Raw genomic sequence first — 15,930 nt, 5'->3', positions numbered from 1 at the left:
AATGAAAAAGATAGGAGAAATGGAAATAGATTTATACAATGTTCAGAGTGCCTGACAAGTGTAGACACAATTTAAGAACTTAAAGGGCAGGTCCCTCACACATATTTGGCTCTAAACTAAGGATTTATCTTAGAAAGGCTTAAGTAAACTTTTGATTTCTCAAGAGGGTTATCTGAATCACATTCCACCTCCTTATCCAGCAACATTCCTCATGACAACACAGATGCCTGCCTCAAATTCTTAAAGACAATGCACAACCCTCAGATATCCATGCCAAACACATTGCCAAACTCATCCATTTCATTGTCATCCATAACAATTTTGCATTCATCAACCCTTTGTCCAAACCATGAGAAGAGCCCTGGATATGAGGATGTCTACCTAAAATTCAATCCTCTTCAGGAAAAAGGAATTTCTGAAGAAATGCATCATGAAACCAATGATATACCAGGGATACATCAATGATATTTTCATCCCCTGAACAGACAACTTACTCCCCCTCATAGATTTCCACCACAACTTCAACAACCACCACCTGTCCATTATACTATCTCTGGAACATTCACAGATTAGCATCAACTTCCTGGACACCACAACCAGCTTCAACATCAGAACCTTCATACTACTTCTACATACAAGAAACCTATATATCCCCACACTTACCTCCATAGAGCCAGTAAACACACAAGCAAACAAAAAAATCTGTTACCTACAGACAGGCAATCACACACCACAAAATATGCCCCAAGGAGAAAGCCTGGTATATAGTCCATAACACAGTCAGAACAGACTTCACCAAACAAAGACAATACACCAGAGCAGCAGATCACACCATGGAACAGGCCATCCAAACACTTTGGCCATTGCTACACAGGCCACATCCTTCACAAGTGGCATGCTAATACACAGAGCGAAAGATGCTAATGAGCGGCAAATGCAAATTCCCCACGCCTCATTAGCATAACGTCATGTGATTTGGAGTCCAGAAGACTGTTCTTCCAGACTCCAAAACGCTATGTAGAAGCGTGGCCCTGGTGGGGCTTCCGGAAGGAAGTCGACCTTCCAGAGGCCCCTTCTTCCCAAAAATTTTCAGGAAAAAGAGGTCTCCGGAAGAAGGACTTCCTTCTGGAAGCACCCCCCCCTTGGGCCACGCTTCTACATGGCATTTTGGAGTCCGGAAAAATAGTCTCCCGGACTCCAAATCACATGACGTTATGCTAATGAGGCATGGGGAATTTGCATCTGTGCCTCATTAGCATCCTTCACTCTGTGTATTAGCATGCCACTTCTGAAGGAAGTGGCCTGTGTAGAAACGGCCTTTGAGAAAATTAGTTTCAATAAAGAAATAACCTCTCCCACCCAATCAACTGCGTAGTTGTCAGCTACCTGTCCACACTAGGATCCTCATAACTACAACCAATATATGATCGGGGTCCCATCCTGAAAGAATTTTTCCTGAACTCCTCTCTTTTTGCTTTCAGACAATCAGACAACCTTCCCGAGCTCATTATCAGAAGCAAGCTCCCCATACAGCAACACACAACTCAAAGAAGCACCAGACCCTGTTGGAACACCACATGCAAAACCTGCAGACATATCCCCAGTACTGCAATGGTCAACATCCCACAGAACACACCTTCCAAAATCCAAGAATCCTACACATGTCCATTACTACATGTGGTGTATCTGATCCAATACACTAAATGCCCTAATAACTACTATCTGTGTGAAATCAGACAATTATGTTCTCAAATGGAAATGATAAAAGATAAAAACACTATATCATCTTCAGGTGAACACTTTCCACAAAGTGATCATTCTGTATCTCACCTGTCAGACACCATCTTCCACAAAAATGTGCACATTTTCAAAGCATGAACCTAGAATCTTAAAGGCATAATGTTGCTATGCACTAAAAATCATAGTAATTTACCATAAATCCAGTGTCTTTACAATCACAACAATTTGTAACCCACTTACCCCTACCTCAGCTTTTAGTCCTTTGATTACAGATGTGTTAACAGAGGGGTGGACAATAAGTGGCCTGTGAGCTGAATGGGGCTCACCAGGGTTAGCCCCTGGCAGGCCATGGGCGCTTTATTTACCTGAACATCCACAGATTCAGCTGCTTGCAGTTCCTGTTGGTTGTAGTGTTCCATTCCCAGCCAATGGAAGCTGCAGGAAGTGGTGTCCCTGTTTGTGCCACTTTGCACAACTCCCGTTGGTTAGGAATGGCAATCCATGACCATCAGGAGCTGCAAGCAGCTGTACCTGTGAACTTGCACGTAAATAAAGCTCCTGCAGCCCACAAGGGGGAACTCTGGCAAACTGCCTCTGGCTTATTGCCCACCCCATTTTAACAGGTCACCTCATCTTGAATGGTCCCTGAAAATATGTCTAACGACTTATGTTAAACTCTCTCTTCCTCGCTGTTGACGGGACTCTCTTGGCGGACAGGTATTTAAATATTTAAATGAGTCCCTGAACAAGGACGTGCGTGAACCTCCTGTGCACAGATCCCAGGACCCGAACCAGAACCCTGCTGCGACCCCAAGACAGGGGAGTGCCACCCCGGTACGCTTTGGTCCCCGCTAAGGCCTCCTGGAAGGAAGTGGCTGGCAGAGACAGCGAGACGAGGACAAGGGTTAAAGTTGAAACAAAGTAACTAAAATTTTACTAAGCAACACAACAAGATCAAACTATAAGTAACAGTGCTAAAGGGCAAACTTAACTAAACACTACTACTAATATCCATAACTTACAGTTAAAACAGTATCCATTATGTTTCCTGTATTGTAGTCCTTGAATTTGTTGTATTGATCCGCAAGGCAAAGAATTGATTATTTGAATGGGGATAAAAAGGGCAGATGGGATTAGGAACAAGGGTTAAAGGGTTTTAAAAATCCCCGCTGTGTCCTTCCAAGGCCGGGTTGGGGGTGCTAAGCCCCACCTCCGCGCGGGGTCGGGTTGGTAGCCCGACCCAAGGGGTTGATACCCGAGAGCCGGTCGGGGCTGTCCCTCTGCTGGGGGGCCCCCAGGTACTCCCTTATGGGTTCAACTGAGTGTACCTGGGAGGCCTATGCTCTTCCTCAGGTCACTAAGGGAGGATGGACAACTAGGGGAGGCAGGGAGGCAGTGCCTTCTCCTGCAATTTATTTTAATAGAGGTGAGTAGGTAAAAAAGGATAAGGGAGGTTAAACCTTCACCTTATTTTAAAGCAACAATTACGATAGGAACCTAATGATTACTATTAATACTAATTATTAAAGAAATGTGTACCTAATAATTATTAACAAAATTATTAATTAAATGTGCTTCCAGAGAATTCAGAATGGTATCCCAACCTGGGTTTTCAGGCCCGGCCTCAGGGGTCAGGCCCCCATGTACCTCCCCTCCCCTGTCAGGGAGGGTGAACAACATGGAGCAACCCCCCGCTCCCCCACAGAGGGTCCCGGTGTCCCAGGTGTATATATATATACAGAGGTGTATGTGTCAACATAGGTTTATGTGTCACAATTAGGTGAGTTGATGTCCAGTCCGGTGTGTGAGTCCAATCCAGTGGTGACGTGGCAGGTAGGTTGTCTCGGGGTATGAAGCGGCGTGGGCGATGTTATGGCCTGAGCGACGACGATGATGTTGGCAGACCCCTGGCTGTGCTGCCAGGTACACAGTACCCCCCACCAAAGTGGGGGGCCAGTTCGCCACCCAGTGGCCTGGCCGAAGGGTCTGCTTGCTGCTCCTCAATGCAAGCGTGAGCTAGCGTGCGGTGGGGCGCGCTGGCGCGATGACGCCGCTTCAGGCCGCAAGGCAGCACGGGCTCCAATTAGAGAAGGCCAGCACTGCCAGGAAACGCAAGCGCGGCAGTGATTTCAGCTCAGTGCCGCTAGTGCGGCTGTGATTCAGCTCTTCTTCGGCTTTGCGCCTGGCCTCGGGACTAGCGGATGCCTATTGGCCACACTTCTCCCATGTAGGGTCTGCAGAATCCTTGCCTGCAGTACCCAAGGGCCCTGAATGCCAGGACCAGCCTGACTCATATAGACAGAGTTCATGCATGATTCATGAGGTAATTATCATATGAAAGTTCTGAGCACCTGTTTTCAAACAGGTCCTCCAGGCCAGGAAGTTTCCGGAAACTGCCCACCTGTGTCCATTCAGGAGCCCGGAATTCAAATCCATGATCATGAATTATTCATGAGTTCAAGTTACCAGGGAAACCAACTGACACAGAGTGACCGTTGCAGGGGGCTGCTAAATGGCAGCCTATGTATCTTTAGATTCTACCTGTACCTGCATTGATGTTTAATGGCCAAAGGCTTGTTTCCCCTGGCCCACGGGGACGATAATGCTCAAGGGATAAAAATCCCTGACAGCTGTATTTAGTTGTAACACCCTGAGTACTTTTCTTAAACCTTAGCAAGAGCTCTGTGTAACTCGAAAGCTTGTCTCTCTTTCCAAGAGAAGTTGGCCAAATAAAAGATAATACCTAAACCACTTTGTCTTTAAAGGGTAAGCCACTAATATGCTGCTCAGTAATGAACAATTTCCCTGTTTTTTGGTGCTAACTTCCTTCAAATAACGTTATCATTTACTGAGTCCTAACGATTTGCCAGGGACTAGGCAAAACACACAATTAAGGAGAATTTACAGTTTATATAAAACAATAATAGAAAACAACAACATCAGGTTAACACAAAGGAAGTAGTAACTGTAAGTTTGTGTGTGGGGGGCGGTTCTTTTAAACATGTTATTAGCTCATTTCTAGTAGGCCTAGTGTGAACAGTGAGCCCTTAACAGAGACCTGAATGAAAACAAAAGAGGGGTGATTTAACAAAATGGAATGCAGAGGAGTTACTGTGCATTTGGGCAGCTTGGAAAAAGACACAAAGAGAAATGGAAGAACCAGACAAACAGTGCATTAGACACCAGCAGCATCAGACAGCATGGAGAGAAATACAATAAAGTAGGTGATATTGTATGTTGGATATATAATAATTTCTTAATCTTTTAGTCACGCTGTGCATATCGAGGGACAGACTGCTTCCTCAGTTGCAAATCTTCAAATTTCCTGCTAATCCTCCTGGCAAGGAAGTGGGGTGATAGCTCCAGAGGAGACAGAAGTGAGATCGCTCAGTTCCACTGATCCCTAAAAACTACTACAGAAAACAACATAATCATAACTTTCCATCCATGCTACCTTGACTTTCTCTCCCCTTCAACACAGACCAGGTATTCTCCTCACATCAGCGGAGACCTCCCATAGCTATGGAGCTACGGACAGGGAGGGTATGTCTACACTGCAATTAAACACCCACACCTGGCCCATGCCAGTTAATTCTGTCATTCAGGGGTTGGGATATGTGACTGTTTAATTGAAGTGTTGACTTCCAGGAATCAGCTACAGATGCTCCATCTAGCAAGAGTCTGGAAGTGTACACAGAAGTGAAACAACACCTTAGCCCATGCCGGAAACAGATGGCATGGGCCAGCTGCAGGCTTTTTATTGCAGTGTAGACAAACCCAGAACAACACAGCAGGAGTTAATGCAGCTTCAAGCCATATTAACTTTCTAATGGATTTTGGAATTGAAATCTCTGGGGTTAGCACATGACAGTAATACAAAAACAGCTTCTGTGCCCCCCGAAGAACAGATCTCAAGTGCAGAAAGTTTATCCAAGGTCCCAGAGAAAGATGACCTTACTTTTTCCATTCCATTGCACCTTAGATCTAGCAGATTTTCTCTCTGGCTACAGCTACACTACAATTTTGTCAACAAAATTGGTGGGGTATCCACACAAAATGCGTTTTGACAACAGTATGTTGACAAAAGTTGGCCCTTTTGTCATCAATCTCTTGCCTCTCCCAGGTGAGGAAGGGCACCTTTGTCAACAGATTCTGTCCACAAAAAAAAAGATGTGTGGATGCGCCGGGGGGGCTTACTGTTGACAGACAGGGCTCCTGGTTCACTGGGCAGCCCTGTTTGCTCAACTTCCAGTCTGCTGTTCTGTTGAGAGAAGTCTGGGAAGTCTGGCTGCTATCTGCTGACAGAGCAGATTGCTCTTGCAATCCACTTTAGTGTATGGCCACACTCTGTCAACAGACATTTTGTTGGACAATCTCTTTGGACAGAAACATCTGTCAACAGATGTTTCAGGTGTAACTGTAGACTCTGTGAATGCCTTTTGAAGTACTGGGGATCACTTAGTCCTTGGGTCTTTTAACTTTGCTACTACAAGTGATTGTCCACTCAAACCTCTATTCATATTTGTTACTCTTTTTGAATCCCTTGCGGTTTGCTGAAAACTGTCTTGGTTAGACTGCAACTTAGGGTGTCCACTGACCAGTTTTTAACTAAACACATATGTGAAAAGGGACCCTGGGCAAGCTGGTGAAAATGAGAGAGAGAGATTGGGGGAGAGCAACTGATGGATGGATAGGAGACGGAGTTAGCCATGCATGGCCTCAAGGTAGGGCCAGAGCAAGAGTGTTCAGTTTTGTTTGGTCAGAAAGTTAGCAACTCTACTGCAACTGCAGACAGTATTCCAGGCTTGTGGATGGAGATGATGGGGATTTTTTTTTAAATATCTATTCTCCTCTGCCAGTGGTTTAATGTAAAAGTGTGTTTTATAATAGGCTTAATATTTGTGTACTGTATTTTTATAATTCATAGTGCTGGCAAACAGAGATTGATTTAGGCATTTTTATTTGTTAAAATAAATAAATGCTCCTCTTATTCAATAAATCCATATTAGAACATTAGGGGAGATTGTCCGATACTATGGACTAAGGTATCTTTGCAGAACTGGACCTTGACAAATCCTTCTATTGAAGGCATTTGTCTCCAACGCTACGTCTACACGTGAAGCCTACATCGAAGTAGTCTATTTCGATGTTGCGACATCGAAATAGGCTATTTCGATGAATCGCGTCTACACGTCCTCCAGGGCCGGCAACGTCGATGTTCAACTTCGACGTTGCGCAGCCCAACATCGAAATAGGCGCAGCGAGGGAACGTCTACACGCCAAAGTAGCACACATCGAAATAGGGCTGCCAGGCACAGCTGCACACAGGGTCACAGGGCGGACTATCGCTTCCGGGGCAACAGCTAGCCGCTCCCTTAAAGGGCCCCTCCCAGACACACTCAGCCTGCACAGCACGCGGTCTGAGGAGCCATAGGCACACAGACCCCGGGCACCGCAGTCATGGACCCCCAGCAGCAGCAGCAGCAGCAGCAGCAGCAGCTAGAGGTCCACCCAGCCCTCCCGGCAGGAGCAGGGCTTGCCCTGACCCATGCCATGTGGGAGGCAGCTGAGCACCTCCTTGCCCCAGGGGAGGAGATGCCCCCAGGGCAGCAGGGCTCAACCCCTACCCCTGCAGCACCCTGCCCCACCCCCTGCCTCACACGCCGGCGGCTGTGGAGCTACCCCACCAGCACCGACTGGTGGGAGCGGCTGGTGCCTGGGGAGTGGGACGACGACCACTGGCTCAGGAACTTCAGGATGACCCGGCAGACATTCCTGGAGCTGTGCCAGTGGCTCACCCCCGCACTCAGGCACCAGGACACTGCCATGTGGCGTGCCCTCACAGTGCACAAACGGGTCGGCATCGCTGTCTGGAAGCTGGCCACTCCGGACAGCTACCGATCCGTGGGACAGCAGTTTGGTGTCGGAAAGGCCACCGTCGGGGCTGTCTTCATGGAGGTAAGCGAACCCACGGGGGGAGGGCAGGGCAGGGCAGGGGGGCCAGAGCAGGGGGGCCAGGGCAGGGCAGGGCAGGGCAGGGGGGCCAGGGCAGGGGGGCCAGAGCAGGGCAGGGCAGGGCCACGCACACCCTGCTCACCCCTCATTGGGGCTGTCCCATGTGCTTTCTCTGCAGGTTGTGCGTGCCATCAACGTCATGCTCCTGCACAGGCTCGTGAGGCTGGGGGACCCAGATGCCACCATCGCCGCCTTTGCCACCCTGGGCTTCCCCAACTGCTTTGGGGCTCTGGATGGGACTCACATCCCCATCCGCGCCCCGCATCACAGTGGCGGACGATACCTCAATCGCAAGGGCTACCATTCTGTCGTCCTGCAGGCCTTGGTGGACAGCCGGGGACGTTTCCAGGACATTTACGTGGGCTGGCCTGGCAGCACCCACGACGCCCAGGTTTTCCGGAACTCGGGCCTGTGCCGCCGGCTGGAGGCAGGGACCTACATCCCCCAGCGGGAGATCCCTCTGGGGGACACCACTATGCCCTTCTGCGTCATCGCAGATGCGGCCTACCCCCTCCGGCCGTGGCTCATGCACCCCTACACGGGCCATCTCTCCGCTAGCCAGGAGCGCTTCAACGAGCGCCTGAACCGTGCGCGCCAGGTGGCGGAGCGCTCATTTGGCCGCCTGAAGGGACGCTGGAGATGTCTCCTGACCCGCCTGGATGCGGGCCCCAACAACATCCCCCAGATTGTGGGTGCCTGCTGCGCCCTGCACAATTTGGTCGAGAGCAAGGGGGAGACCTTTCTGCAGGGCTGGGCTGCGGAGGCCGGCAGGGCACACGTCCAGCCACCTGCTGCCCCCAGTCGGCAGGTGGACCCCGAGGGGACCCAGGTCTGGGAGGCCCTGCGGGCCCACTTCGACAAACAGGCCGCGGGGTGAACTCTGTCCAGGCCCCCTACTGCCCGCCCCTTCCTCCCCCACACTCCTGCCCCAACGCCCACACCATGGAGCACCCCACCGCCCCACCTCCCACTTGTCCTGGACAAATGACAGCACGCACTTGTGGCTGAACGTAAATTTTTTTTTTCTTTCCGAACCTTTTTTTTTTTGGATGTAAATAAATATGTGAACCACAAACAGAAAACTAGGTACAAACGTTCAACAAAAGCAATATGTACAAAAATAAAACAATCCAAAGAAACAACTGTGTGCCATAAATAATAAAAAGAAAACCAGGGAGGAGAAAGGGGAGAACTATTTACATGGGGGGGATGGGGCAAACGGGGGGATCAAAAAAACAGGGTCCAACTATATACAAGGGGGGGGGCCACGTCCCGGGCCCCTCGCCCCTATAGCCCAGCACTGGGCGTGGCCGGCCGGGAGCCCCGCCGCGCTCGCAGCCTGGTCCGTGGCTGGGTGGGAGCGGGCTGGACTGGAAGGTATGGGGGCCGGCGAGTGTCAGGTGGCTCCAGGGGTCCCTCGGCGCTCCGGCCCTCGCGGGTGGGTGGCGGGGCGACGGCGGACGGGCCAGCGACGGGCGGAGCAGCTGGTGGTGGGGCTGCAGGAGCGGGCAGGGCGGGCGATGGGTCGGCCGGCGCGGCATGGGGGGCCAGGTAGTCCACCAGGCGGTTAAATGTCTGCATATAGGCCCCCCATGCCTCCTGGCGCCAGGCCAGCACCCGCTCCTGCAGCTGGAGGTGCTGCTCCGCGACCTCCAGCTGCCGACGGAGGATGGCCAGCAGCTGGGGGTCCGTCGCCGGCGGCGGTTGGAGGCGCGGGGTCCGCCGTCTAGCCCGCCGCGGGGCCGGTCGGTCCTCGCCCAAGGGGCTGCCCTGGAGCGATGGTCCCGGAGGGCTCTCCGGGACAACTGACGCCTCGCCGGCGCTCTCTTCCGGTCCTTCTGATGGTGCAGGTGCAGGAGCAGGACACAGGAGAGGAGAGGGGGAAGAAGAATGGAGACAGGTGTTAGTGTGGGCCCCGAGCCATGGCCTTTGTCCCCCCAGCCCTGTGCTGCAGGTTCCCCATCCCCGTCCCCGGGAGATGCTGCTGTGATGGATGGGGTTCAGGGGTCCCCCTGCCCTGCACCCCGTCCCCTGGTGGGAGCGACTCTCACTTCACCCCGCAGGGTCTGAGAGCAGGAGAGGTTTCTTAGGCCGCAGACGGACAGTTTCTGGCAGGAGTGACAGCACCAGCTGTCGGAAGAGACAGTCCTTCCAACCCGTCGTGGGGAGAAGACCGCAAGGGGGGCCCCTCTGGGATGCAGCTTTCCCCCTCCTCAGGCTGGCTGCCTACCAGCTCTCCCTTCCTCTAGCCTCTACCTGTGGCCCCCGCCCTCGCCCCCCAATTCCAAGCCAGCTCGGCTCCTCCCTCCTGTTTGTTCAGGGCAGAGGTGTCACTTGCCAGCTGTAGCGCCAGGATCCTCCTTTGGCCCTGAGAGCTCTTCGGTTCTTGTGGCTCATATGTAGCCTGAGTCTCCCTTTGGCACTCCCCCCACTCCATCACATGCTGCTGCTGCAGGGTGTCCCACCCCCTCCTCCCGGGGGCCCCTCGAGGTTCCGCTCCCCCCTGGCCCGGGGATGGGGCATGGCACTGTCATGCGGGGTGGGGGGGGCACGGGCTGATGGCTGCAGTGCTGTGAGGGCCATGGCCCTGGTGTCCTTGGGGCCATGGCCACGTGAGCATGTGGGGGGCCCTGGACACATATCTCTTACCCCCGCCCCTCAAGCCCAGGGGTGTCCACCAGAGAAGGGTACCTACCTGTCGGTCTGCTCCCACGGTCCGGAGATCCCCGGGGGTCGGAGGCCCTGCTGCTGCTCCAGGATGGCAGGAGGAGGATCTGCAGGCTGGATTCTGCGGAGGAGGAGCCCCCCTCCTCCTCCTCCTCCTCCTGCCGCAATGTCCCGGGGATGGCCTCCGGGGGGAGCCCCCGGGGTGCGGTGCTTGCCTCCGGGGCGGACTCCGGCTGCAGGGCCTGCTGGGGCTCGTGAGCCGAGGTGTCAAGGGTGGCTGGAGGGGAGGAGGTGTGCCGGGAGCCCAGGATGTCCCTGAGCTCCCTGTAAAAGGGGCAAGTGACAGGGGCGGCCCCAGATCGGCTGGCCGCATCCCGGGCCCGGGCGTAACCCTGCCGCAGCTCCTTCACCTTACTCCTAACGTGGTCAGGAGTGCAGGCAGGGTGACCCCGGGCAGCCAGGCCGTCGGCCAGCCGAGCGAACGCATCCGCGTTCCGCCTCTTGCTCCCCATTACCTGGAGCACCTCCTCCTCACTCCAGAGCCCCAGCAGGTCCCGCAGCTCAGCCTCCGTCCAGGAGGGGCCCCGCTGCCGCTTCCCAGCCCGGCTGGCCCTCTGGCTGGGCTGGCTGCCCTGGCTCCCCTTGGGGGGGGTCCCCTGGGGGCGCTGGGGGGGCAGCCGGGCGGCCATCGCAGCTCTCAGGGGCTGAGGGTGGTGCAGGCTGGCCGCGTGTGCAGGCTGCAGCCTGCACGTTCCCTCAGCTTCCTGCAGAGGCAGGGAGGGGGAGGGGACCTTTAAGGGGCCGCTCCACGTGGCCACCAGTGAGCTGAGGGGCTGGAGAGAGCGTCTCTCAACCCCCCAGCTGATGGCCGCCATGGAGGACCTGGCAATTTCGACGTTGCGGGACGCGGATTGTCTACACCGTCCCTACTTCGACGTTGAACGTCGAAGTAGGGCGCTATTCCTATCCCCTCATGGGGTTAGCGACTTCGACGTCTCGCCGCCTAATGTCGAAGTTAACTTCGAAATAGCGCCCGACGCGTGTAGCCGCGACGGGCGCTATTTCGAAGTTAGTGCCGCTACTTCAAAGTAGCGTGCACGTGTAGACACAGTTCAAGTGTGATTAGCTTTGGAATTTTCCTTGCTTCATCTCTAAAACTGGTCATTTATATATCACCCATGTCCAGAATTTCCATCTTCCACCTAGGATTAGGTGCAATAATACATCTTCAGATGGAATAAATTTGAAGGAATATATCACACTAATGCTCTGTGCTCCATTTTATCCCCATCCAAAACCAGGTCCAGGTCTATTACTTACACACATAGTCCTCAAATACCCACATGCACTAGAAATAGACAGACTGACTGACAACTAGATGAAAACTGCAAATGAAGAGAATGTACAAACAAGTATAAATGAATGACAATGTGACAAATTGCTGTTTTATCTGGGATTCCACCAGGACTGTTGGCAAGACAGAGTTTATTTATTTTATTAATGTGCTGGAAGAGGAAGTGATCAGCACATAAATGGAAGTCAAAAGTGATAAAAAGAGGGATGTTGCAAACATGAAAGAGGACAACAATATATAAAAAGAGAAGTAGGGAGAAGGTGGAAAATTGATGTAAAAGAAAAAAATCAGCTTGGGGGAATAAACAGCAAAATAATATAACTAACAAAAAAGATTTGAAAACTTAGAAACACAGATTTGCAGTGAGGAGGGAAGACACTTCAAACCAGAAAGGCTGGCACTGATATGGAGATTACAGTGGACTGTAAATTTGTTATGAGTTTGCAGGCTGAGATGGTACTTGAAAAAGGAAGTCAATGTGATGCAAGACCTGAATACATGGAATTATGCCTGTGCTTTTTTCATTACCAGAAAATTTTAGATTCACTATAGAAAGTTTTGGGATAGGAGAATTAAAAAATAACTAGTGGAACGGAGGGACTGACAAATGAGGAGCTGCTAAAGAGTTAATTCTATTTTAAATATATATGCACACATATATACTGCAACTGACTTCTGTAAGAGCATAATCTTTAGCTACTTTATGTCTGAACTGGGGGTAGGAAGACTATCTACAAATACTGGGATGGTGTAAAAACAAAGGGGAGAAATCCTGACAACTGGAGTGAATGGAAGTTTTGTTGTTTATGTCAATGGGGCAAGGATTTCAGCCTGTGGGAGGAGAATTATTTTTCATGGCACAAGGAACGCATAAAAAGCAATGGGATAAAATTTAGAAAAACAACTTTTGACAATATATTATGATAGTTTGCTAAAAGTAGGATATACAGTATTGGACTAAACAGATTCTCAACAGAAGTGGTGGAAATGCCACCATCTAGAGCATTTAAAATTAGACTGGAAAAAGCACTAGCAAATAAGTTGCAAGAACAATCTTCTGATAGTTGCTGAATGGACCAGATTAATTTATGACCTGTCATATCTAATTTCTATGGCTTGATTATTATGTCTTCAATAATACTGCACAAGTGAAAAAGGTCAACAGACGGGGGAGAGAGAGAGAGAGAGAAAAAAAAAGGAGGGAGAGAGAGAGAGAGAGAGAGAGAATGCTAGTTGTACATGTCTACCAGCACTAATTCCAATAATAATCCTAGTCCTTAATAGGCTCTCTTCTTGAGTCAGTCTCAACTGTATATTCCTGACTCTGAGTCATCATCAGATTCTGTTTCTATAGCCTCCCACTTAACTCGGATGTAGATTGTATGAGCTGGTATTAGACAGCAACAAATGGTACAACTTGACTGAAATTACTTAACACGTTTTTAGCTCTGCAGCAGACTTCTACAGAATCTTAGCGTTTTAATGATATTTTTCAGTGGATGAGCAAAAAGGAAATTTGATTCTGTTAACATAAGATGTACAGCATCATTGTTTTGTTTTCCTAAAATTAGCAACCAGAATAAAAGCCAACATACATAAAAATAAATGTTAGTTGTGCATAAATAACCCACATCTTTTCCCTCCCCAAAACTGTGTGACCAGTGTATGTAAGAGTATTGGAGGGCATAAAAAAAGAAAGATCATTCACAGAAGCAAGTATATATTGGGCCTATCAACTTCAGAAACATGCCAGCAAGCATTTATAGAAAAGATGAATATACACTTAGAGGTACCTAGAGCAAAATATTAATAGTTACATATTCGCTACATATACAGAGCTCAGTTTACAAATAGATAACTGCTACCTGGTCCTTTATTATTTTAACATCTAAATTATGGTAGTTTCCCATTGGGAACACAGTAATGTTTTTTTTTCTTTCCTGGGGTTTTACATCACCACTATCACTGGAAAAAGTTTGGACATTTTAGAGGATTAAATTAAAAATAGATAATATTTGGGCTTGATGGTGGATTTTTATGCTTAAAGTAGACTTACATGTACTTACATCACCCCTTCATCTAACCCAAGCTCATATTTACTATTAGAGTGTAAAACACACTCCACCATCTGTGATTTTTACTGAAAGAAGATACCAGGCCATAAGAAACAGCTAATACTAACTGAAGCAGCTGTGCACTGTCTCCAAAGAGAATTATGAGACATGCATCGAATGCATGGCATCGCTTTTAAGTATTTGATTAGATACAGTTTGGTAACAAAAAAATGTATACATTAACCACACACTGCTGTTTCAAGTTGAGTTTCATGTGTGCAACCCATTCTTTTTTGTTTCTGTAGATTTATAATGTAGGAAAACTTCATAGCCTATTTCACTTGCTATGATACAAGTGACACAAGTAATTAATTCTATCTACGTAATAGGGGTGAAACTAACTAAATTATTAAAGGTTAAAAAAGCCTACGGTACGTGTTGAAACCCATGACTCATTAAAAAAACAAAACAAAACTTTCCCCAGCTTAAAACCATGGTTTACATTCAGCACTATGTTATACAGCTACCTACATATGTAAAAATATACCCCCCGAACTGCAAAAACAGCACCTAAAATTATCTTCCTATTTGTTTTGAAGGAGCCACATATTTTAAAAGAAATACAGCACATATACTCAAAATCTTACCCTTAAGATTCTGAGTTTTCCCTGAGAAATATAGTGTCTGAACAAGCATTGCCTTCATGAGCTGACTTCATGTAGGGGATGTAAATAGAAGATTTATCTTGAGTTTTAAAAATAGCGCACTGTTCCTATGCATAAAATCCTGCTAGAAAATATTAGCCACTTGTTATTTTTGCCGTAAGGTCAGCACTTCCATCTATGATAATTTTTTAAAGTGTCAGAACAGCAAATAAGTGATTTGCAGTGGTTGAAGCAAATTCTAAACTAAAAATATGTAGCATGCATCATACATTAGTGAAAATGACTGTGTGTAAACTGGGAAGATTGGTGTTACTGCTTTACAAAGTAGTTGAAAAATTGATCCCTGATATTAAAAGTTGCTGATCACATGATCTGTGGACTTTAACTTCCTGTAACTACAGAAAATACTTTGTTGACATTTTATTAAACCAATTTGACACATTGGAAAGATATACAAGAGTAATCACAGTTTTACTTTCTAAATAATCATGTTATATTAATTGTCTGATTCTATGGATAGCTAAAATGTATATATCACAGCTTTTAAGTATCAGAGAACCTGCTTTTTAATTGCATTATAGGAGGACAGAATACTAACCTTCCTACTTTACACATAAGCAGTCACAAAACAAAAAAGCAGTCCTGTAGCGCTTTAAAGACTAACAAAACAATTACTTGGTAGTGAGCTTTTGTGTGACAGACCCATTTCTTCAGATCTGCAAAATTATGAATTTGAATCTCTTAAAACTAACTCGCAGTGCAATAATTTTCTTGTTCTAGCTGGAGCCTGGATACAAAAATAGTCACTCAAAGGAAAATTTGGCATAGAAAAGGTATGTTATATACTTTGAAACACAATTTGGACAGAACCTCCAGATCCAGATCAGCTGTACGAAATATTTGCAACTCAAAGAAAATGAAAACTCAGCTCGCTCGCTCGATTGCTCTCTCCTGTAAATGTAACAAAATATACTTTCTTTCCAAGGCAGTTCTTGATTATTTTATGGCATGGGATGTCCGTATCTGTCTAAACAAAGAGAAAGAGAAACACCAAGTTTACTAATAAAGTTGGAAACTAGTGACTCAATTCTTCAAACATATACTACTATGCATAGTTCATTAACAAATAGGCAGTGTATTATCATCACTCAGACTACTCAGGGCATTAACTACTAGTGTTTGCAGAATTGGGATTAATCCTTTCAATAGCTTTCATTGAAAGATTTTCCTTAGGCAAACAGACTTGTAGCGAAAGATCCCAGTAAATACTGGATACTTCAAAATACGTCAATATTTCTGTTGCAGGATACATGTTTATTTTTTAGGAAAATAGGTTAAATTTTATTATTTGCATAGAACAGTGGCACACCTTTACAGATGCAAGTAAGAGTCACTCAACCATACATTCTATAAGAAAGCTGATACCACAGTGAGA

At 48.1% G+C, this 15,930-nt stretch overlaps 1 long non-coding RNA gene across 3 annotated transcripts in view; it reads right to left on the bottom strand.

Moving 5' to 3' along the window:
* The window catches only part of LOC142017248 (uncharacterized), a 320,766-nt gene that overhangs the window by 233,727 nt on the left and 71,109 nt on the right, over positions 1 to 15,930 (bottom strand). The window contains exon 2 of one of the 3 annotated variants that reach the window (XR_012646493.1): positions 14,478 to 15,522. The exons of the other annotated variants lie outside the window; for them this stretch is intronic. This is a non-coding gene — a long non-coding RNA (uncharacterized LOC142017248). The remainder of the gene's footprint in view (positions 1 to 14,477; positions 15,523 to 15,930) is intronic. 3 annotated transcript variants of the gene reach the window in all.

This window comes from Carettochelys insculpta, chromosome 8 (assembly GCF_033958435.1).
Source record: "Carettochelys insculpta isolate YL-2023 chromosome 8, ASM3395843v1, whole genome shotgun sequence".
NCBI lineage: Eukaryota > Metazoa > Chordata > Testudines > Carettochelyidae > Carettochelys > Carettochelys insculpta.
The sequence above is the reverse complement of the archived record's forward strand: the minus strand, read 5'-3'. Positions and strand labels throughout refer to the sequence as shown.